Source organism: Ornithodoros turicata, chromosome 4 (assembly GCF_037126465.1).
Source record: "Ornithodoros turicata isolate Travis chromosome 4, ASM3712646v1, whole genome shotgun sequence".
NCBI classification, from domain to species: Eukaryota; Metazoa; Arthropoda; class Arachnida; order Ixodida; family Argasidae; genus Ornithodoros; species Ornithodoros turicata.
In genome coordinates, this window is record NC_088204.1 from 4,866,086 (window position 1) to 4,891,202 (window position 25,117).

Consider the following 25,117-nt stretch of genomic DNA (forward strand, 5'->3'; position numbering starts at 1 on the left):
TCATTACGTCTTGTGTTCGGAGGGTACAAGAGCAGTGGTTGTGCAAAGCTGTTGGTGGTTGTGTCGAGCCAGCTAGAACGTTCCTCACCCACTTTCCCTTTCCCACGAGCCTTTCCTCCTTTCCCTCTATTCCACCTCCTCTCCCTCAGCCGGTATTTTTCACTCCGAAAGGTGGCAACCCTACTCCCATTGGAAGAAAAGTAGGACCGAAGGTCGCGTCCCTTTCATAGTAATCCCCTCAAGACCGTGGTTTTCGGACGCAACCTTGTTCGCCCCATAGCCTCGAGCCATAGTTCAACTCTACCAAATTGGTGGCGCTGTCAAACACTATGACGTCATTTGTTTACAAACGAGGGAGATGTCCAATGGGGAACTTGGAAACTAACATTCAAAACGGGGGTGTACAGGCAATAGTAAAATCCCAACCAGGAAGGCTAGGGGGTAACGTCACGTGACCGCGGCCGAATAGGAAACCTGGTCTCATATTCCACTGACTCCATCATGCCTCGAAAGGCTAGATGGAAGTAACTGTTCCACCAGCGGCGTTGGTGGTATTCAGGGTGTCGTGCTGAAGTCTGCGTGACTGCGAGACGTGCTGAAGACTGGGAGGTGGTGGGTTCGAATCCTAGCACCGGCTGCGCTGTCTCAGGTTTTCCTTGCGTTTTCTGAAGACTTTCCAGACGAATATTGGCACCGTTCCTCCTGAAATCGGCCCAGGACGCATACTAACCTTTCTGTCCCCCATTCCTTCCTGCTGTCCTCTCTCCATCTGTCAACATCTGTACGCCGCTCATGGCCACAGTCGCTTCGCGGCGCTAACACTGAATAGAATGCTGCACTTTATGGTGCAGCGCGAGTGTTAAAAAAAAACGAGGGTTAGTCGCGGCAAACTACACAGCTAGACGATACAAACAAAAATGAGGGGCGCAAGGAGTCAGGCCTGGCTTAGGAGCAATGGATGGGTCCTTCATTCTGAGGTGGTTTGAAACTCGGATCGAAAGCGATGTATATTGTGAATTTTGGTGAATTTTGAATTAACGGAAAGAACCGCATCGGCGCCGTGATTTATCGAGACCCCCCTTACACACCCTAACGCCCCCTAACACCCCCAAACGTTCAGTGACACCCCCCTAACTTTTTCACCCGTGTACCCCCTACAAGGGGTGCCCTTGCGATATCAGCTTTAGACGCATGTCGGTAATGATATGTTAAGCTGTAATGACGTAACTATAATAATGACCCTCCCCCCACCCAATTTTTTCCCAAAACCCCTTCGTGCTTGGGATTCTGGATAAACCACTGATGCCTACTCTATGTAAGTAGGTCAAAATACTCTAGCTTCCTCGTTTTCCCCGTTTGTGTCGTACGTCGCTTTTCCATGTGGCGCAATGCCTCTTTATTTGACGGAATCGAATGCAGACTTGCTGCTTTCTCCCATTTGCTTGCGCTTCGCCGAGAGGACAATCAAGTTTTCCTGGGCAGCTCTCGTGATATGATAAAAGAGACGGGCAAAATGAGATAGTGCGGTCATCCGTGTTTGGGTGTGGCGCGTTATCTTTACAGTAAATCACCTGCCCAGCTCGAGGCAATTTCGATCATGGCGACCCTAGTGCGTTGTACAATCTTTCACGTGGGATTTCCCTTCGTGTGACAGGCGGAAGAGATTCGCACCCATGGCCCACTAGCTCAGTTGGTTAGAGCGTCGTGCTAATAACGCGAAGGTCGTAGGTTCGATCCCTGCGTGGGCCAGAATTTTTTTTTTTTTTTTCTTTTTCGTCTTTACGATACCTCACGCCCTCCTCCGTCTGATGATTGAGGTGCGTTGGTTAAGTTCAGCACCGTTACTAGGGCCTTTTATGGCGGAGAGTTGGTGGGCTTGATTTGACCATGCACCAATAAATTTTCTCGTAGTGAGACGCCGAGAGGTTAGCTGAATTTTTAGCTACAATGTAAGTGTGGTCCCGTAAAGGTCCTGTGGTCCTGGTAAAGTGTGGTCCCTGTGGTCCTGGTGGAGCGGGCAAAGGAGGAGGACGCGTTCAGGATTTTCCGGATCACCACAGTATTGTTGTATTGTATTGTTGACTGATTAGATGAGTCACAGTGATGGCATCGCATGTGATAAGGCCACTGAGCTGTAAGTGCCACGTTGAGTCGGGTCCTCCTTCCGACGTAGTATCACGTGCTTCAGTTGCATAAGCGCGTGTTTAATTTTAGTGCCTGTCCGCACCTACTGATTTATCCATCGAGCGACCCTGTAAAACCTTTCTTCCACTTGAGAGTTCCTCGTATTACGTGGGGGGGGGGGGGGGGGTTGTGGTTCCCCCGTTGCAGTAACTGTTGTTCATCCTTTAGCCCAGCCAGGCCAAGCTCTCAGCCAGGGAAAAGTAACGGAATCTTTTTCCTTTCCGTTACCACCTCTGTTTTACTGGCCCTTATTTGCTTCTGTTTCTGTTTCGGTTTTCGGAACACCCCCAGCCCCCTTTTTGTTTTCTTTCTTTATTTTCTTTTTCTTTTTCTTCTTCTTTTTTTTTTTTTTTTTTTTTGAGACCGTGACAGAACATAATCCCTCTACGTTCTGAAGTCTATTTTGGGGGCTCCAGGGATACATGCATTGCAAGAGACAACGTTTATTCAAAATACGCATATAGGTACGTGATTTGTGTGAACAGCTAATATGAACATGGTTTCCAGGAATGTCACTCACGCTTGCAAATTCCAGGTCACCATATATGCGTATAAGAACTATGCTTCTTGTATTTACTGTATACTACTTACTTCTATGCTCCAGTTTGATAGTTCATTTTAGTTTTAGTTCTTCAGTGTATTTTAGTTTGCTTCATTGAGGTTTATTTCATAAATTTATCTACACGGTACGGTGAAGACGTGCAATAATTCGGGTCCTGCGGTACCCGAATTATTACCGTAAATTATTGCCGTTTCCGTTTCCGTTTCCGTTACCTGCTATATCTCCGGTATAATAGAGTTTCCATCTCTGTTATCGTTTGTTACCTTTCCCTGCTCTCAGCTCCGCTCGACACTGCTATCTCAGAGGAGCTGAACGAGCCACAGACCAAGGGCAACATCGAAGTAAAGTTTTACTCTGGCACATGGGCTGCCGAAAGACTTTCCAAGATAAAACCAGTTCTTTATCGACACCGTGTCCCCCTTCAAGTTTACGATGCCTGTTATCCACTATCCCACTCTTGAATGCAGAGACATACACATTACGAGCGCCACAAATTTAATGCGTGTTTGGGGCTTTAATTTCTCTGCGTGGAATCGGTAATAAAAGTAGATATCTCTGCGTGTCAACGACGCTATTGCAAAAGAAAAGTAGCGCACTCGGTAGCGGAGTTACACTTCTTGAGTTGCGCCTTCCACTGTCGCAACGTGAACACGTCAGCCTCTTCAGAAATCTGGTCTATGAGCCACTCGGCGAGGTAGCACAGCCAGAGGACGTTTGTTCTCGGTACGAACTTGGATCCCCTCTGGTTCAGGTGACTCGCGATCTTGCCGTACGTCTTATGGATCCTCCGGTCTTTCTCCTCGGCTATGTGCTCGCGGTACGACAAGAAGCTGATGTGCACTACCTGCGAGCCGATCCTCATTCTCGACAGGTGGAAGCCCTGGATCCGGATCTTGAATCCGTGACTGTCGATGCGGTGGATCCGGCCCCGTAACGTGATCTCGACCTTTGGGGATCGCGTGGCCCGTACGAGGATGCAGTCGGGCGTCAGCAGGCGGTGCTCGAACTCGAGGGCGGCTTCCGCAACTGCTAGAGCGCATGCCGTCTGGGTCAGGATGCTCTGCGCCTGGTCGGAGTCTTCGAGTTCCACAGTCGTTACCGGCTCCCAACCAGTTTGAATTTCGGAGACTAGGTAGTAGTTGAGCGTGCCGGTATCGCTGATTGGACCCTTAGAAGCGTTTCCCAGAACGTTCGGCCAGCTGTCGCGAACGCAGTACGTCCGCATGTCGAGGAAGAACGACGAAGTCCGGTTGTCGACGGTGTCCTTCAACTTGGACAGTTCTTCGGCGATCCTCAGCCTGGAAGACAGGTTTCTGACGTCGTCGTCACTCAACACCTTCTCGACTTGCAGAACGCGTTCCCCTTGGCTCCCGAGGACCCTGAAGACCTGGCAGTCGCGTCCTTCGCGCAGTTTGATGGCGTGGCAGTCTTCGTGCATGACGAAGAGGAAGTCGACGAAGTAGGATGGACGGCATCGGGTCAGGACTTCCTTCCAGACGTTCGTTGCCATGTCGATCGATACCGCAAAGCAGTCTGTCTCGGTGTGTTGAGGCAACTTGCAGGAACCCGCGAGGCGAATGGCTTTGCCGTCGTCGGTCGCATCATCCGGAGTGCTGCTCGGCCTGAACTTGGATTGAGGTGGTCTCCGAATGACTTCTGTAGAAGTGGCGTTAGACGTGGTCGTAGAGGGAACGTCGTCTCGCCAGCGTCGCGTTGTCCTCGTCATGGTACGACGAATGTACGTCGGGAGAGGAGCATTGTTAATATCGAACATTAATTGGACATCGTCGGATTCGGAGTACTGGTGGTAGTCTTCGCTGAAGCTCGGCTCTTCTTGCGGCTCTGACATCTTGTCGACGGCTGTGTCTCGTGCCGCGTCTTTTTGTTCGCCGACTGTGGTAGGTACGTTCCGTTTCGGCGAAGGTATTCGGAGCGTTTTGCGACCTCTGTCGTGTCCCGAGGACACATTGGACGTTGTCGTTGACGACGTGGGAAAACTCGTACGTGCGCCCTCTCGCGTCGACGGTCTTGAACGGCTCTCTGGATCGGAATCGAAAGCCGTGGCTGCATTGGCAGTCTCGGGTGCTGTGCTGGCGACGACGACATCCTCCTGCAAGTCCCTCGTCTTACGCCTTTCCGGGTTGTTTGGGTGCCTGGGCGATATTGCCGGTTCGGACGCCGACTGAAATACCTGGCTCTTGGGTTGTGGGCTAGAGGGCCGTGGCATCGAAGATGTCTTTTTAATTACGATCTCCCTCGAGGATTTTATGGGCCGAAGGTCAAGATCCGGATCGCGATCCTTCAGGGTTGTGTAAAGGATCCGTGACTTTCCGTGCGCCCTGTAGCGCTTGCGGATCACGATAGCGATAATGGATAGAATGAGCAGCACAAATAGGAGGGCCAGGACGGCCACGATGAGACAGATGATGGTGGATATAGCGGACCGGCGTCGTTTCTCCTCTTCGGGTTTCTGAGCCTGAGGCCTCACTTCGTCGTACGCGAAGAACGCAGGGCGTGCCTTCCGGTGTCGACTTTGTGGGAACGCCCAGTTGGTTGTGGAAGGCCGGAGACGGCGCGTGCTTCGCGGCTGGGTCGCCGTCGTGGGCTTTGTCGGAATAGGTTTTGACGTAGTCGACGTCAGGGCGTCGCTGTGATCCGAAGTTTTTGAGTCATTTTGGACCGGGTCTTGCTCCTCGCCGAGGACGATCTTAGTCTGCACGAGGGCGGTCCTCCTTCCCTTGTGGCGCTGCTTCCTTACGGCGTTCCGACGCGGCGTCCTCGATCTTCCGTTCGGAGCCTTCCTCGAAGTCGCTTGCGGAACATGGTCTAATTTTCGTACCACGTTCTGGTTGTAGGATAGACGACCACCGGTGATGTCGATCTGTAACTGTTGCCGTTCCGGCTGCGACGCTTTCAGGTGAACTTTGACGTCTCGGCGGCGCCCCATGGGCTTCGTGGACCGGTGGTCGTCGTAGATGACCAGAGGGTCATCGTCGTCGTAGTAGAGCGTGGCGTCTTCGTACTCGTCGTCCGTTCCGTCGTGTCGACAGAGGATGGGAGTTAGGATTAAGGCCACTGTCAAGATACATGATACGGCAACCGAACTCATTGCAGCACGCTCCTCTTCATCATCATCTTCTTCTTCTACAACACGCTCTACCAATGAGTCGGCGTACCGTGGTCGCGTGCGCTATGGTCCTATGGTTACATCGTGGGTTTCTTCGTTTTGTTTTTCAGTTTTTCTTGCTATGTCTGTCCGCATTATCTTAGACCTAGAGTGACGTTGTAAGGGTCCATGTCTTTGTGAGCGCAAGAATATCATGAGACTGCATGGGGTGCCGAATAATTTACACCGCAAGGTTTTCAGAGCATTTTGTGGCGCGGACCACATCACATCCGTTCACCGGCACCTTTTGTCACAGCGATGGCCGTTAACGCATGATATATGGACGTACTGACAATATTTTCTCTGTGTTTGACGCGGAAGTGAGTGCTCACTTTATCCGCGCTATATCCATCATCAGCGACATCGCGTCATGGCGGCGCCCGAGAGCGAAAACAGCGGGAGGCCGCCTTAATAATCAATCTTTCATGCATATCTATGGAGCACGGCCCGAGGTGTTGCGATGGAGAGGGCTTAAATTGAAGTCTGGCACAGTTATAATGACAGTGCGTGTGCGGCGAAGGTGGTTGTTAATAGGAGAGTGTTGCGACGGTGAAGTAACATTTTTCACAAGCGGACATGATGGATGACGTCTGGCTGGATTGATGTGCAACTTTGCGAAACGTGGTGCAGTATATACGCGCGTGCGCTGGTGAGCGAGTACGCGAGGAGGGAAAACGTGCTGACGGGATGTAAAAGGATAATGTTTGTACAGAGTTGGATTGCCTGAACGCATTTCTTGCAGTTAAGTTGTTGTCGTCCGAAATGCTTAAAATGCCACTCCGAGCTCAGAAAACAGCGTTTATTTTACATAGTTCATGAAAAGACGGTGCCTCAATGATTCTATACGCGAAATTTCAATCCTGTTTACAAACGCTGTGCATTTCTGTCATTTTTTTTTTTTATCTTCGAGGCCTCCACAAGTTTCGATGACGCAACAAGCGAGTGACGTAATCGTAAGCCCACAAATTGCGATGATGTCATATTCTGGAGAGGGCACTCGTCTCCTAGCAATGACGCTGGCGTCCGGGGAGAGTCACGTGGTGGGGGAAGTCACGTGAGGCTGATCGAAAGAGGAGAAAATGGGAGAGATGTCTTCTCCTTCCTTTGTGTTTTCTCCAAGGTCGGAGCGGTCGGGTGGTATGTCATGCCCTGGGGTAACAGGGAGAAGTCTATTATGAAGATTAATTATAGAAGTTTATTAACGGCTAATTACCGCGAGACACCACCACCTTTCAGTAGGCCCCATCGGGAATAGATAAAGATTTTCCGAAAGAAAAACAAACCGCGAATTTAATGAAATTCTGGTCAGTCTCACGCGTGACGCATCCTGTATATTTCATACGTATGCTTCTGGTCAAGAGGACTTCTATGTTTCTTCTGCGACTTGTTCCGCTCCTTTCCGTGTATGTTCCTCTCGTCGCGTTTACCAGCTATGTACCAACCGGTACATACCGGTACCGGCCATGTACTGTATATCTCATTTCACCACTGTTTTGATATTGTAGAAGTTTAAGAAAGGTTAGAAGGGAAACCGAAGCATTAATAGCTTCCGGTTGATTTGTATCGGACGCCTTCAGTCCGCTTTTTGCCCAACGTCCGACACCGCTCCATAAGCGTTGGCTGCGTCTGTTACGTGACAGGTGATCTCACGCACAGTATGAGTTGGTTGCTGCGAATATCGAGTAAAAAAAAAGACAAAAAGTGAGCTACGCGAAATAATTGCTGTCGCGCATTTCTGTGAGCACCATTTGTGTGATTCACCTTTGCTAGTGCCGTTGCAGACGAATTCATAATAGCCGGCTTGTTTACATAAAGTGCTGCCTTGTCGACGTAATTATCTGTCGAAATTATAAGCATACCTCGCTGCCAGCGTACAATGAGGAGGTAGACATTGCACCGCAGCGGAGTTAATTTGATATTTACTGAAGAAAGAAAAAAAAAACAATGAAGAAAAATGAAAAAGGTACTGATCGGGGAAGGCATGACGCTAATATAATGTGCGCTTCCAGACGAGGCAGCTTATGGAACGCCGTATATTAGCTTAATTACCAGCCTTGCGGAGCAGACGGGCGGAAAGAATTCGGTAATCAAGGCGGACGACCCGAGGGCGTCTTTCTTACTTTCTTTTTCTTTTTTTTTTTTTCACTCCCGTTTTGTGCGAACAAACAATTTTTGAATTCGGCTAGAATTTACGAAGAACCACTTCGATGCGTTTTGTACCGGAGGTGCAGCTGCGCCCGCTCCGGCGTTGTCGTCTGCTTTTCCATTGCGGTCTCCCGGAAGAAACGAAAACAAGCAACGTGCGCTACGAAAGACGACTTTCAATCCAATTTAGAATCCGCTGATGTCGCTACGTGTGCTTCTGCCCCGTGGCGTCGAAATTCACTCCGGCGAATTGTGACCGGTGACGCGCTCTGGTCGGGTGTGCGCTGGAAATTGAAGTGAAACAGAGAGAGAGAGAGAGAGAAATGTGAAACCTACAAGAAAAAAAAAAAAAAAAACGAAGAAGAAGAAAATAGAACGCGTCCGTGTGCCTCGTGGCGTTCTTTAAATATGTAAAAGAACACTGGTGGGGGTGGGGGGGATGAAGCGATCTCACGAGCAGATTGAGTCGGAAATGTTTCGCTTTGCCAGCGCTGAGGCACGTGTCGACTGGAGTCACGGAGCGGAATGGAAAGGGAGGAGGCATTAGAGGGGAAGGGGAAGTACAAGACGTACTGGAGTTGTTGTTTCTAATTTGCTAAAGTAAGACGCGGAAGCAGTCGTAATTTTTATACGTGTATAGACCTTTCCGGTCGTTCGTGTGGCAACGTTCTGACTTTACGGTTTGGTGTAGAGCTCCATTGTTGTGAATACGTTATTAAAGGAGCACTGAAATGAACCCCCCAATATATACAGGGTGTCCCAGAAAACGTGTCATTGAATTATAATAAAAAAAAACTACGCCACCTAGAATCATGCGGTCAAGAGCATTTGTTTTTATTAGGTTTTTGCCACCTCCTAATGTGAATGTCATGTACTCCAAGTTTAATTATGTAAATATTTGCGAACTCAACTCGGAAATTTGCCAAGTAAAGGTCACTTTTTTACCCCACCAATATGAAGAGCGTGCCGAATTCACTCAAATTCATGATAATTCACAGTGATATTCACGAGCTATCCCATCGGAAAAAAATAGCCGAATACCATGCTTTTCGGAGCACCCGACCATAGCGCGCCATGATTTTTTGAGCGCAATCGCTCTCAGCGCGACGAAAGGAGGTTCCGAAGCCAGCCCACAGAGTGATAGTAGAAAAAGTAACAGTTCCTAAAATTGGGAGAGGGAAAGCATTATCCCAGCGAAAGTCGGACGTGATAAGCCGTTCCTGTCTTATCTCTTTCTGCGATGTCGGGGAGGGCTGGGTTTCGAACCTCCTTTCGTCGGACTGACAAAGATTGCGCTGAAAAATACATCGTGCGCTATTCTGTGCGACCTCCGTAGAGCATGATGTTCGGCTATTTTTTCCGATGGGATAGCTCCTGAATATCCCTGTCAATTATCATTAATTTGACTAAATTAGACACGCTCTTCACATTGGTGGGGTAAAAAAGCGACATTTACTAGGCAAATTTCCGACTTAAGCTCGCGAAAATTTACATAATTGAACTTGCGTTACACGACATTCACATGAGGAGGTGGCAAAAACCCAGTAAGAACAAATGCCATTGACCGCATGACTCTAGGCGGTTTAGTTTTCTTATTATAATTCAATGACAGGTTTTCTGGGACACCCTGTATATATATGTATATATATTGACAGTGACCTACGGCGAATGACATCACCACCCGGACTTGACCTTCTGGAATATTCCCGAATCTGACTCACTGACAAACGCCTGTGGCGTGCCCGTACCGATTATGACGTCATGTAGCAAACCTATTTAAGAAATGTGTAATCAGCTACGCATCTTTTGTCCTGACGAAGACAGTGCCACTGTCGAAACGTCCACCCCTTGCCCATTTTACTTTTTAACGTCTCCCCTTGTAATAAACTAGTGTTTCTAACTTCCCTAAAATCTGTTTCCGCGTCTTTTTTTGAACTTCTGTAAAACTTCGTGGCCGTTTGATAATCTTTTTACCTCACCCTATGTATATATATATATTTCGTTTTCCGTTGAGAGCAGGTGACCTACAGCAAGACTGTTTGTTCTTGCACAGTGTTCCGCACACTGGCCGCGAATTGCGTCTTCCAAGCGCCTAAGCCCTTGCGTCGACGTATCATGGGCTCCGACACGTGACCAGCCAGCTGTTACGGTTATCTCACACCTTTCTCAACCGGGTACGGGGAGCGAAAAGCTCGCTTTCATGTAGCAAAATTACTGCCCATGAACCGTTAAACCGGTACCGAAAAAGTAACGGTTCCAATTCCTGTAAATGTCCCGACCGCAATCTGGAATGCGTCTGGCAACATTGCTCCCGGAAGGTTTCGACTTCCGCTTCCTCACCGCGGCTGCTGGCAGACCTCCAACATGGAATGAAGAGCGGAGAAGCTCCTCGTGCTGTTGCGGAGAGAGAGAGAGCGATGGACTCTGTATGATGACGTCATCTACTTTTGGAGAATCAGAATCATGGAGTTTTGAGGAGGGATCGGAACCCGAACCGAATACCGGAAGAAAGACTCTTTTCCGCGCACCTTCAAAAAGAAGAAGAAGAAAAAAAAAAAACGCTCTTGTGCAAAGAGCGGTGATGACGTATCATGGGCTCCGACACGTGACCAGTGACGTACGGCGACACAGCTCCAGCATCCTTAAGCGGCACGTGAGCTGAGAAGAAAAAAAATAAATATATAAAGGAAAAAGCACAAAGCCATTTCTACGTCAGGCGAAGATCGTGTCTGTCACCCGCGTTTGGTTTCTCTTTGGTTTGGAAATTGGCGCTGTGGCAACACACAGCAGAGCGAAAACATTTTGCATGGTTTCGAGTCACGTTAAATGACACTTCATTGCTCCTTTAAATTATTCGTGTTGCGTGCATATATACTGTAAAAGCGGTTACTGATATGTAAATTCGTGTGGAAACGGACGGAACTGGAAATCGCGGGATCAGGGGTTCATGACACCGCCGACAATAAACGGCGGTGGTGCTAGTGAAGGGGCGTTGGGCAACGTCACTCACGACTGATGCCCCGTGGAAATGTGCGTCCTGGGCCGACTTCTTAGAAGGGACAGTCAAGAAGATGTCGGTTCGAGTCCGACAGCTGGCTAACCTTTACAGTGACTCATCCTTCGAAAACTAGTGATGTTGAGGTGCCATTCAATTAAAAAAAAAAAAAAATGTTTCACAAGAACAAAGCGAACAAAGCGTTCTAATAAAGGTCAAGTACTACTCGCGCTTATATCATCGCGAAAATTCGTACTCTTACGGTGTCGAGTCTGCTTTTTGATTCTGAACAAAATGGGGGCGAGCGCGTACGCAAGCCCCCACTACCAAAAATTGCATGTCCCAGCTACCCCGATTTGGGGAAGTGGCGGGTTTCAACCAAGACGCAGTGCAATGCCTTAGCCTCCTCCCGGGGAGCCTGCCTCGATGATCACAGGCTACCCGACACCAGGTAAGTATGATTACGTTTCCGTCGCGAGGCGTCCCTATGGGAGCGCTGCCTACAAGAGGAGAGGTGTCGGCCGTAGCTACAAGGGCAGGACCATGTAGTTGCGACGCCATTAATCTAATAATTCCTGCATACGGCGATTTACCTTGTCGTAGCTCTCGTGTTTCTTATTTGAATTTGTGGATTTTCGAGAGAGTAATAACTTTAAGGGCCATTATGACTGCCTCGGTGGCACACGACTGCCCGACGTCGTCGTCTGCTGTGTGCGAATCATTCTGAATGCGGCCACCGGCTTTTGGTATGTCGTTTGACAACGTCAGATTTCTCCGTGGGGACTATTGATCGTCTAGTAAATTTGTGAAACTGATCGAGGGTTGCATAATACTACGGAGTCGTACATTACGTAGTATGTATAAAATCTCGCCCTTTCAGATTCTTGCCAAATTTACGCCATTTGCAATCCACGTGACCAAAATATTGTTCGTCTACGATGTGAATTGCGAGTATCATAAAATTAATTTCTAGTTTTGGGAAGTGCGACGTCGCGGAGTGTGCGCAATCTGGAATGCGTCTGGCAACATTGCTCCCTGAAGGTCGACTTCCGCCTCCTCACCGCGGCTGCTGGCAGACCTCCAACATGGAACGAAGAGGGGAGACGCTCTTTGTGCTGTTGCGGAGAGAGAGAGAGATGGACTCTCTATGATGACGTCATCTACTTTTGGAGAATCTGAATCATGGAGTTTTGAGGAGGGATCGGAACCGGAACTGAACCGGAAACCGGAAAAAAATATATTTTCTGACAAGCGACTATTGACTATGACTGACTATTTTCTTTGAGCGACGTTGATTTATAATACGATATAATTGTTAATTAATTAACTTCCAATAAATTTTTTAATCTGTAGTAGCAGCTGAACCGCGTTGTCATTTTTATTTTTTATTTATTTTTTCGGGTTCGCGTTTTTACGTGTTGTCACCGCCACCATGATTCGAGTACTAATCTATGGGCCTGTACGCAACATCGCGACACTGTATACCGATCGATCGACAATTATTGATCTGGTTCGATTATCTCTTTAAATATTCGAGCCTATATTAAGCGTAATGTGTGCGCAGAAAAAATGATGCCGCGCCGAGGATTTGCGAAGCTGATCGGGGACTAACGTTGACCGCCGACGCAGCCGTCAGGGCCGACGTCAATAAATTGCTCTGATTGAGAGGTCGCCACGTCCATTAGACCGTCTATCGGGAGGGCCGACCGACGCCTTTCCCTACGTTGACGACGGGGAGACGACTACATTGACGACGTCAATCAATGAAAAGGTTGTACGTTTGGGAAGATTACGTACGGACTTTATGGTGCTCGGAAACGAAAATAGTATGTTTAAAGGAAGAATTCTTACCAGTAGCCCCAGTTTCCGATCATTCGTGCTACCAGTTACAGTTTTGTATACTTAAAAAAATCGATATCGATCAATATCAATGTTGAAGTGTAACAAGTGCGTTGTGGCAACGAAATAAAAACACAAACTACAAAATATACACTGCCAACAATGATGGTTAGCGCAGTAGTGGTTACCACCATCAACGCTCAGCTGAGAGTAACTATAACGACTAACTATACGTGAATGGTAGCAGAACAGTATCGCTGAAACCCTGTTCAGACACGGTGCGAAGATATTTGGGGATATCAGAACGGCAATATTGGCGTTTCCCCGGCGAGGAACGTATATACGAGACAGAGGTGCAGATGTACGAAAATAATAGGGGAATGAGCCGCGACAATGCGCGCCGGCTTTTGATTGGCTCGCGCACGGAGCAGTTTGTTTTAATGGCCCCGGTGAATGGCTGGCAATAAATTTTAACGTGGTTCCCGGGAAACGATGATTGCATTTCAGCGTACGCTTCCTTCAACACTCGCTTCCCGAATATTAGCCGCGGAGCCCAATGAATAAATCGCTCCTCATCATTACATTTTCGCCAAATTACCGCGGTGGGTGGAGGGGTGTGTGTTTATTTCCGCGAATAACGAAGGGAGAGGTTAGCCATACATGAGCCGGCTCGCTATTTAATTAAAAAGAATGAAAACAGCAATGGGGTATAGAGAATGTGCCGATGGAACGACCGAATCGTAATCAAAATAAAGTTGTTGTACATACATCGCTCCTTACTAATTGTTTTATCAGATTGTCGTCTTCGCCCACAAAAGAAGGCCTTCTCGTTTTTCTGCCGCAAGTTTCCCAGCACGCTTATGATGGAAAATAAATGACGTTACCCAGATTGACGTCACTGCGTCAGGGATCGTTTTCGTTGGCCGTTTTTTCAATTCGTTTTTATGAACTCAATGCAGGGAGGTCACGCCCGCTCCTCCGCCATATAATGTTAATCCGTCATACTCACTCTGCTTCCATATTGGCTGTTAAGACTTGCCACGTGAGACTACGCTGCGTGGTGGCACTGCAGTGTCTCTCCTGGCGCGCTATTGCGTCTCCTTCTCTCCAACGGCGTATGTAGTTGTCAGACTAGATTTATTTCCCTTCTTAAGCTGAACAAGAGTATAATCGAGTCCAGCTGACCACCACCCCCGTCAGGGAAAGCACCTCCACTTTTTCCTTTGTCACCTAGACGGGAGTATACCAATTGAGTTCCATGGCGCGCCTCCGTATCCAGCCAAGCCATCCTATCTGCGGCGCAGTAATATTTTGAGAGCTGACGGACTAGATTTCTTGTCCTTCTTAAGTTGGACACGACTATAGTTGGGTACTTCACGATCCGACGAGACAAAAAGAAAAAGAAAAATAAGAGAGAGAGAGAGAGAGAAGTAAGTATGGGAATGTTCAACAAAAGGTAGAAAATAAGGCAACATGTAGACTCTTTCTTTCTATACCGTCCAGTATGGCCAGCAGCCAATCATCTGTTGCCGATGGCCTTTCTCGGGTCGAACATGGGCGCATAAATTTAGCTGCCGGAAGCATTATTCCGCCCATGATTACTGGCCACGTTTCCGGCGAAGGACGGCCACTGTGAATGCTCATTAATCAGCAGCACTTCAGTATCATCATTATTATTATTATTATCTCACCGGTGTCTGCATCCGTTCGCCACCATATCGGGGATCAGGACCAGCACGTCATACGCAGTGGATCACGCAAATGTGCCACTATAGACGAACGCCATTGTCGGGCGTGACAATTGTGTAAGTGAAGCGCATGTACCACTCTGATAAAAAAAAAAAGTAAATTAAAATAAATAAGTTAGGAAAGGTCTCTGTCCACTGAATAGGTTCTCGGGGTTTTGGACGCAGAATTTACTTTGGTGAATTCACCAATTTAATGATAATGATGATGATGATTTGGGTTTTCCTGGCGCACGAGCGACGAAGGCCATAATGCGCCAAGGTGACTTAATGCTGAAATGAAATGAATAAGTTAATTAAACTAACTAGCAATTAAAAATAAATTACCTGCTTTTCTTTTTCGTGTTAGCGCCGTAAAGCAATTGTGGGTATGATCCGGGCATACAGACTTGGACAGATGGAGAGAGGACAGCAGGAAGGAGGGGGAGACGGCGGGGTTAGTATATGCGTCCTGGACCGACTTCAAGGGGAACTGTGCCGACAATTCGTCTGGAAAGTCTTCGGAAAACCCAGGGAAAACCTCAGACAGCACAGCCGGTGGTAGGATTCGAACCCGCGTCACGTCCCAGTCTCGGCGTGGTAAGCGATCATGCTAACCACTATGCCGCGGGAGCTTAGAAATAAATTAACTACATTAGTTTAATTCCCTGCACCAAACCGTAGCGCCAAAACGTTACATTAAATTTAAGTGTGCGCCGCGTACACGATCGGAAAGATGAATTCTGCGTAAAAATTTAAAAAAAAAAATGAATAAAGTAAATGAGGGGGTTCTTGTCGTTGAAGAGGACCGCGATCTTTTTTTTTCTTCTTATAACTAAGTTAGGTGACTTTTAATGTAATCTAATTAATTAATTTCACAATTTTAATTATTTAATAACGAAGTGAAATGAAGTCAATTACATTAAATGTAATTAATTTGGAGACCGAACCGTAACACAAAAACGATACATGAAACTATTTTTTGTGTGTGTGTGTCGACCACATAAACGATCAGAAAGACGTGAACTCTATATGAATTCTACGTAAAAAAAAAGAAGAAAAAAAGAATGAAAGAAATGTGACCATTGGAACGACTTCGAGACGGCTTCAACGTTGGGTGGCGCTTATAGCAGTATAGGGGAGAGCGCAGGCAAGGCACCGATGTAGTCAAGTTTATGTGATTGAGACATTGGAAGCGATTAGACGAAAAGAAACGCCCGCGAAACGAGCTAATAAGCTGTTTCGACTGCGGCTCCACAAGCTGGAATCAAAATGATGTATATGCCCGTTGGAGGGGTATTAGGGGATGGGGGGTTCCGTTGAAAGTGCCACAGGCGTCGGCTTGGGCCGGAATTTTTATACAGTGAACCCTCGTTAATATGACACCCGATAATCTGACATACGCGCTTTACGACCATACTCCTGGGGAACAAGGCAGTCAAACCTCTGCAACACACACACACACACACATACATTGGATGGTAATGGGCTGGGCGATTCACCGCCGCTGAGGCGGTACACTGCCCTATTTCGCGTTGGGGGAGGATGAAGGGATGATGATGGGGCTTTCAAAGAGCCGTCGCCAGACCGGTGGAGCACAAGTACTCCGCCAGAAGACGAAGGCCCTGCGACTGGTGGGCAGCGTTCGACCACGGACCGAGGATCTTCGCTAGGTTGAACGGCCGCTTGTCGATGCGTTGCATAGAGAGTACCATTAGGGCACGCTCGTGGTGGTATTACCCGCAAGCCAGGATGACGTGGCTGAGGTCGCCGTGCACTCCACAAGTGGGGCAGAGGGAAGACGAGGTGGAGCCGAGACGATGTTGAAAGGCAGGTGTAAAGGCAACGTTGAGCCTCATGCGGTGGAAGAGAGCAGTTAATGGGCGCGGTAGTCGCGGAGGAAGGACAAACCTCTGCAAATCCCTCCCGTTAATATGACAATTCCGCATTATGACCAAAATTTTCGGGAACGAGCATGGTCATAATAACGAGAGGTCACTGTACATCGCACGACGTTCACGATAGCGGTTCCGTAAACAGAAGTCCTGTTGCGCTGTAGTCCTGCACTCCTGCGTATGGTTATCGTCTGTCGTCCATGTCGTTGCTCTGTTTTCTCGCACACTGTCAGGTGACCAACTTTGACGAATCGCGCTGAAAATGGCTGACATGGCGCGGCTGGATTTTGATTTAAGAACGCCATTTGCCCTGTCGTTTTCGTATATACGATAACGATACGAAAAATTGTGCTCTCTCCGATCGACAGTGAAACTCTTTGTTCTCATGCAATACTGGAAGGCGTCCCCTAGTATATTGAACGTGCTGCGCAACGGTCATTTATAAGTGAAAATTAATTGCTAGTAAATCATTGCGTAAACGAGTTTTTTTTATATAGGTATTGGGAGTAATTCTGACATATATTAACGTCGTTGGTGCGTGAATTGCCGCGATAGTTAGCGCGATAGTAGAAGCAATACACCGCAGTGAAATTATATTTTTCTTTCTTTGCCCCAACACTTTTTTTTCTTCTTTTAAATACGCGAGAAGCCTCCATTTGCTATCTCTCCGTGTCACTCGAACGCGGCTATAGCAGACGAAAGGTCATCATATACTGCAACTCTTGCTTTGGGCATTGATGAGGTGCGATACGGCCGAGGAAAGTTGTCAATAATGTCAAGGCTCCGTCGCTCCTATGTGACGGGCATCCAGTGACGAGGTTCACGTAATTAGGCGCTCGGCCGGATGAATATGCAAAAGACTGGAAGGACGCCCGGGGGTTCTGACGTAACACGCGCTGCACTATACGGCTTCGCCACTTGCGTAATAATGTGAAAAAAAGAAGCAATTATAATAATAGGACGCGTAATTATGTAACAGTATAGCACGCAGACGAGGAATATATATAGGCAGCAACAGTTGAATATTGGTGCAACTGTTGCGCGAACCCGTTAGCGCTTTTCGCGAAGCAAACACCGCGAGTAAACACATACTGTAGATATAGAGTCCGGAAAAAGTCGATCCGTCTCTCTTATCGCTAGGCTCGTTTATTGGGTCTGTGACGTCAAACGGAGCGTTTGTAAGCGCTTAAACGACTGGATGGAGACGTCTTTCATCGCCACAATCGCCTCCGAGCCATACTGGCAGACATATGCCCATTAAGGAGATAAACGTGAAATTTACACCGCTCGCTCTTTGTCAAGGCCGCGCTCGTATGTGTGACTGCCGAAGGCGATAATGGGTCGGCCGGGCGCTGCATCCATCTCTGCACGCCGAGCGAACCTGTTTTTAGCTGCCTGGTCCCGGAAACGGAAGGATAATACAGCGACAGTGCACTTACGTATTGCTGAGTGAGTCGCGAGAAGTGCACTCTTAAAAATGAACTTCACCGCATAGCACGCTCCTAGCCAACCATAATCTCGAGTGATACCGTTATCTGCTCGGATTTGTTGAAAACGGGAGGCGTACGCCTTTTTTTGTGACCATTATGAACTGCATAAGTGTCACAAAAAAGGCGTACGCCCCCTGTTTTCAACAAATCACGGCAGATAACGATATCATTCGAGATTATGGTTGGCTAGGAGCGTGCTATGCGGTGAAGTTCATTTTTAAGAGTGTGTTCGTTACCGGCCTCGGTCGGTGGCTCAGTTGATAGCGTGTTGTGGGTTCGAACCCAGCCGAGGACGCCGCAGCAACCTGGTGGCAGGATATACAAGTTTTGACACGTCGTCTTCCGCGAGGAACGTTGAGATTGATCTACAGACCGACCTGGTCTCTCATGATCACAATTTACTCGCGACGTATAAAGTGACCAATTGTTACAAAGATTTTTTTCAAGCTTCGATTCTGGGCACGAAAAGTGGCAGAGCCGGGTGCGCAAATTCTGGAAAGCGTATGAATTCGGGTGGAAGGTTAAAAAAGAGAGCAATGAGGTGACATATTTAACGTCGCACGAAATCCTGCCTCGTCATGTCAAGCCGTCCACCAGGAATCACCGTGCAAAATATTTCCGCTCCGTCGTGCGTTATAACTGTGCGATCGTATTTACAAAAAAAAGAAAAAAAGAAAAAGAAAAGAAAAAAACACAGTCTGAGAAAGCAGTCGCGAACGGCCGACACGATGCTCTCGTGAGGCGGAGACCGGTCCGTGCTTCGTTTCTTTGTTTTTTCTTCGCAGCGCACGCGCCGCTTGTATGTACATGCTTGAGCTGTGCCAGTGTACGTCACCGGTCACGTGAGGGGAGTAGCATACGTCACGACGTCATATTTTTCAAAGCTGTGCGGAACAGAACCGTCGCGCTGGCTCTGTAGGTCACGTACACACTCATCGTTCTTTCGCAGGAACTCATTTTATTCGTTGGAAAACACTCTGCACCGAAAAACAACGAAAAGAGTTTTGGGGGTCATCTTTAAGCAGTGATGGCCACTAACTACTTCTACAGTAGTTTAACTATAACTACAAACTACTTTGTGATTGAGTAGTTTAACTAGTAGTTCAACTACTTTTCAGGGGAGGAGCTCAAACTACATTTTCAACTACTGCAATGTATAGTTTAACTACATCTATAGCTACTTAACGTTGTCCACCAACACCAATCCCTCGTAGTGTTCTTGGACACCCAAATATGAATCACGAGGAATAATAAACTTTGGCTCAAGCCATTGCTACGATCGTCAAATACAAAGCTTGCCGCGGGATTCTTTCTGTGCCTACGCGATAAACTAAGTTGCAGAATTATTTCACAGCAAATGACGCTTCACTAGGCAAGCATTAAAAGTGCAGATTTAGTACACATGCACGACCGACAATTGCTCTGCACCTCTGTTCTCACCCAACAAGTAGGTCAAGGTAAAAGTCGGAAGCGCAATCGTGCCGTAAAGCTTGCGGCAAAATCGGAAGTAGTTGGCGCCTTCAGTAACCTAACTACTGTAGTTAACTACTTAAAATAGTAGTTTAACTACATGTAGTTAACTACTGGCCATCACTGCTCCTATTTTCTGCAACGCGAATCAACAAAACGGAAGATAAACAAAGTCACGTGAGCTCAAAATCGCGTTGTTATGACGTGTGACCAGCACAAAGATGGTGCTTTTGCCACAGGTGACTATATATGTAGTTCCAAAAATGGGAGGGGGCATATACCCTTCCAATCCGCTTCTCTTCGTCGCCGCGTATATATATACGGAAGAAGGGCCTTCCATCCAACACGCAACATCCCGTCCCGTAAAACAAAGAAACCAACGTAAATGCCACATTGCAGTACGGCGCCGAGAAAGTAAATAATAATTTTATCGAATTACTCAACCATCATAACGATTCTAAATCACTGCTGCGCTATACGAAGCCAAACGTTCCCAAGTCACGAAGCGAAGCTCGTTAGACTCGCTCCAGTGGGTCTCCGAGGAGATAATAGTGCTCGATAAGATAATGGAGGATAATAGCCGGCTGTTTTTCTCTCTGTCTGCCTTTTATTTTATTTTCTTTTTTTTAACCACGCCGGCGTATAGTTAATAATGCAGAGAGCGATGCGGTTCTATACGGGGAAGCCAGTGTGTACATTATTTAAGGAGCGAAAAAGCTTGCAACTCCGAGGAAAACGCCTTTTAGAGGGAACCTACTTACTTAGCGGTCCGTTTCGTTAGGGGAATTTATGCAGATGAGGGCTTCCGATTTCGCTGCGTTGTCTGGGGGGGTGTCGTTAGTTTGTTTTCTTCTCTATTGTTCGATATTCGGGAATCTCATTAAAATGATGCCGTAAAGGGGCCGTGTCGTGACGGCATTTGATAGAATCTCTACAGTGAACGGAACGATAAAATCGCATGTCGTGGGAATAAAGACTATAATTGAAAAAAAAAAAAAAAGAACGAGCGATAAAATCATTCTTTTCTTTCTGTTTCGGATATGAAAATTTGGTCATGGACACAATGTACTTTGACCCTTTTAAATTCATTGTTAACACCGCGGTGCATCTGTGTCTGCTAACGTTGTACATACATGCACAGATCGAGGTCGGGCAGCAAGATGAACAGGGATACTTTTTTCGAACTTTTTTTGAATTTTTTGAACTTTTTTAAAACTTTAAGAGTAGCAAGCCAAATATTGGCTGACCTCTCTCAACACTTAAAAACAACAACAACAGGGAGACATCGGAGCTTAGTATGCGTCTGGGGCCTACTTCAGTATATGTTCTTTATTCTACATTTTATTTTCCTTAAGGAGTCCCAATGGATGGAGCTTCCCTACTATTGCACTGTTTCACCCACTTGCTTGTTCGGCGTAATCGAGTCCAGTTAAATGGTTCAGTTAAAAACGAACACCGTAATCTTTCGTCATCAAATAGAGCCTTCAAAAGAGATTTTTTAGTCACGTGACTGAACTGAGAACAAAAAAAAAAAAAGTCATAAAGGGGCAAACCGCGATCATTCACACGTGACGTGGGTCCTACACCCTTCAGATATGGGAGAAAAATTGTCAATCTAGCCAATCAGAGTGTAGTACATTTGTTTTTTACTGCAGTTCGTCGTACGTTATTACACTCTTAAAAATTAACTTCACCGCATAGCACGCTGCTAGCCAACCATAATCTCGAATGATATCGTTATCTGCCCCGATTTGTCGAAAGAGGGAGGCGTACGCCTTTTTTGTGACACTTATGCTGTTCATAATTGTCACAAAAAAGGCGTACGCCTACCGTTTTCAACAAATCAGGGAAGATAACGATATCATTCGAGATGATGGTTGGCTAGGAGCGTGCTATGCGATGAAGTTTATTTCTAAGAGTGCAGATTAAAAAAAAGAAAAGGAACAAAGGGCACAAATACGCAGAGAGGATAAAAAAAATGCAGCACTCGGCATGAGCATGAAAGGCGCACGTCCCGAAAATGTCGCATTTCGGCATTTTTAGGCAAATGCGATCAATCTCAAATGATATCGTTATCTGCCCTGATTTGTTGAAAACGGGAGGCGTACGCCTTTTTTGTGACAGTTATGAACAGAATAAGTGTCACAAAAAGGGCGTACGCCTCCCGTTTTCAACAAAGCAGGGCGGGTAACGATATCATTAGAGATCATTAGAGAGTTTTAGCAGACCGTTGATAACGTGGCTTGCGTCAAACCGTATCAACCGGATCCAATCAGTGGATAAGGTTCGGAGTCTCGCGCGACTACGATTGGTTCCGATAGCAACGATAATCTTATCAACGGTATACTAAAACTCACTATTGTTGTCTCGGAGCGTGCTATGCGGTGAAGTTCATTTTTAAGAGTGTAGGATAGTATCAGCGTTATTTTACTTCACCTTATATCTCTCGAGTGTGTTTCGAGCGCTACAGAGCCCATTCCAACGGCGCAGTGCCCAAGGACGCGCCTACGCAGTTTATCTGCTATACTAAACTATATTGGAAATTTGACCTGTATCCTCGGCGATTTGCGCACCGCCCCCCTTTCATTACGTTTAATGGTTCCCTTCCTGTTCATTAGGCTCGTAAAGGTCGAACAGGTGCCCGCCATTGCTATCAAATGGGGGTTAACCGCTCCTCATTTCAACATTCGACTGGTTTCGCCGTGGTGTATTTTTAGGCTCGAGATCGACACTGTACACTCTTAAAAATGAACTTCACTGCATAGCACGCTCCTAGCAAACCGTCATCTCAAATGATATCGTTACAGGCCCTTATGTGTTGAAAGCGGGAGGCGTACGCCTTTTTTGTGACAATTATGAACAACATAAGTGTCACAAAAAGGCGTACGCCCCCCGTTTTCAACAAATAAGGGCAGATAACGGTATCGTTCGAGATGACGGTTGGCGAGAAGCGTGCTATGCGGTGAAGTTCGTTTCTAAGAGTGCACAGTATGGTAGCTTGAAAGGAACACTACCATGCTGCATAGGGTAGCGTGGGGCGGTACTTTTTCGTGTGTATGGCAACAGCCAAAAGTGAGTTTACCAAATCCCATCGACATCGATGTGACATCGATGTCGATGTCGATACCGATAACTTGTTGCAGACTCCCACGACCGGATTTCAACCCACCATAACGACGATCCAAAGCGAATGAAGATCCATCGAGAAAGAGCGTCCGCTGGTGGATCCTCTACGGATTTTTTTTTTTTTTTTCGTGAGGGTCGTTCTACTCATTTTCCCTGTGGACGTTTCTTTCGCGCGGATCTTCTTTCGTGCTTGGATCTACTTCCTCTACTATTCAGTTGACCTTAATCCCCGTTGGATCTTTCTTCCATATAATCGCGGGGCAAGCGGTGTAATAAAGCCGGCATTATCACGTCACCTTTTCGTGCTCCGCAAGCCTTCAAGACACACAGTTTCCCACGTAATGTCTTTCTTTTTCTGGCTATATGATCACGCAGTGGAAATGCAGTACGGACTCGATAATGTCAGAAGTCACGGCAGAAATGTTCCTGGTAACGTTTTAAGCAAATCCACGCTTTTAATTGCACGCGGTGCCCCAGAAGCGACAGACATTATACACTTATTTTACAGCTCAGTCGATAATTTCGACGTCCCTTCTCCCCCCCCCCCCCCCCCCCCCCTCACCTGCCAGCCAAATTTGGAGTCCAATTCACCGGGGATCGGTGAAAATTGAATTTGCTCGGCAGAGAACGGAGCTGTTTCTCCCACGGCGCGGTATATATGGACTAAGAAATCCTCTTTTGCGGGGGCGGTTCTATAAACCTTCGTTTTTTCTTCTTCTTCTTCTTCTTCTCCTTCTTAGACTGTTATCAAATAAATAAAATGTCGGATGTACGGTCGAGCTTGAAAAGCAGGAGAGAAAAATGTCGATTTTATTTGTCGTTGATTGCAGACTCTTCTACAAGTTCTCGAGAAATGTCTGCATTTCCTTGATTAAAATACGTCATTCCTACTGCGTCCTAGGTTACCCTATATTCTGAAAAAAAAAGAAGAAAAAAGAAAAACAAGAAAGACAGTTTTAGTCCTTTTGGGGATTAGATGCAGTGGTTTACCTTGTCCGTGGCGGGGGGGGGGGGGGGGGGGGGGCTCCGCATGGGGGTGTATTTACACCTTGCTGCTTTTTGCTGGGGCTTTTGACAAAATATTGAGCAGTCACACAAAATTTTAGGGGGTGTGCTTAAGATTTTGGGGGGGTTGTTGTCTGGACAAATCACTGATTAGATGCATTGCCAGAGCCATCGGCCCCTTTTGGGGGCACAGGAGTTTAACGCGGAGTTTAGGGAGCGTTTGCATCGCAGGGGGCTAAATTGCAGGGTGTCATTGCAATCTATTATGCACTATAAAAACAGAACTTCCCCGCATAGCACGCTGTGCTCCAAGCGTTGCCAAGAATGATAGGGTTATCGCTTCTGAGTCGAAGATAACAGAGGGGGGCGTACGCCTTTTTGTGACAATTTTCATATATCCAAATTGCCACAAAAAGGCATACGCCTCCCTCTCTCCTCGAATCAAAAGCGATAACCCTATCACTCGCGGCAATGGTTGGCGCACAGCGTGCTATGCGGTGAAGTTCTGTTTTTAGAGTGTGGGACTATACTTCAAAGGCAACTCGAGAGCTACACTCTTAAAAATGAACTTCACCGCATAGCCCGCTCCTAGCCAACCATCATCTCGAATGATATCGTTATCTGTCCTGATTTGTTGAAAACGGGAGGCGTACGCCTTTTTTGTGACAACTATGAACGGCATAAGTGTCACAAAAAAGGCGTACGCCTCCCGTTTTCAACAAATCAGGGCAGATAACGATATCATTCGAGATGATGGTCGGCGAGGAGCGTGCTATGCGGTGAAGTTAATTTTTAAGAGTGTATATGCAGTCACTGAGGTATATCTCCGCCAGCGGAGAATGTTTATAGTCCGCGCATTGCGAGTGAGTGAGGCATACGAGAAGATGGCGGACGCCAGGCAGACGGGAAAGCCGACTCACGCGTTTTCATAACGCGTATATGTTTGTTACGTGTTTGCTTTGAAATCGTGCAAATGAGCTCCAAGTACGTATAGTCTGGGACGAGTGTGCAAGGAACAGTTTGATGGAGCATGCGGAAGCACTACGTTGTGACTCGGAAGCGTGAGCCGTCTTTAGATTTGTGGGCGGTGTTGACATATATGACCTGTTTTAGAAGCGTGTAGAAGCTGTAATTATACTCCCCAATTTTGGCATACACACAGCCTTTAAACCCATCAAAACACTGTATAATATTTTATGTCACCCCAAAGACCCTGTGCCCCACATGGAGAATCTGGTGTGGTATACAGGTTGGAATGTGAACAATGCAGTGCCTGCTACGTACGTGAGAGAGACTGGAAGAAAGAAAGCCACGAGACTGAAAGAACATCAGCAACAGATATCAAAACCACCGGCAGTGAATCACCGCACAGAACTTGTCGAGCACGTACTAAAAACAGGTCATATTCTTTTGACTTTCACAATGCAAAGACCGTGGCACACGAGCATAGATGGGGGGTAAGAAAATTTTTGGAATCTTGGCACATTCACCGTAATGATAACGCATGTAACAGTCA

At 47.0% G+C, this 25,117-nt stretch overlaps 1 protein-coding gene and 2 non-coding genes across 3 annotated transcripts in view; 2 read left to right on the plus strand and 1 right to left on the minus strand.

Moving 5' to 3' along the window:
- The window catches only part of LOC135390780 (3',5'-cyclic-AMP phosphodiesterase 4C-like), a 381,323-nt gene that overhangs the window by 8,599 nt on the left and 347,607 nt on the right, over positions 1–25,117 (plus strand). The window lies entirely within an intron of this gene.
- Trnai-aau (transfer RNA isoleucine (anticodon AAU)) lies at positions 1,676–1,749 on the plus strand. The gene has a single exon. It is a non-coding gene; the product is annotated as a tRNA-Ile (tRNA).
- LOC135393589 (U1 spliceosomal RNA) lies at positions 11,348–11,511 on the minus strand. Its single transcript, XR_010422689.1, has one exon. It is a non-coding gene; the product is annotated as a U1 spliceosomal RNA (small nuclear RNA).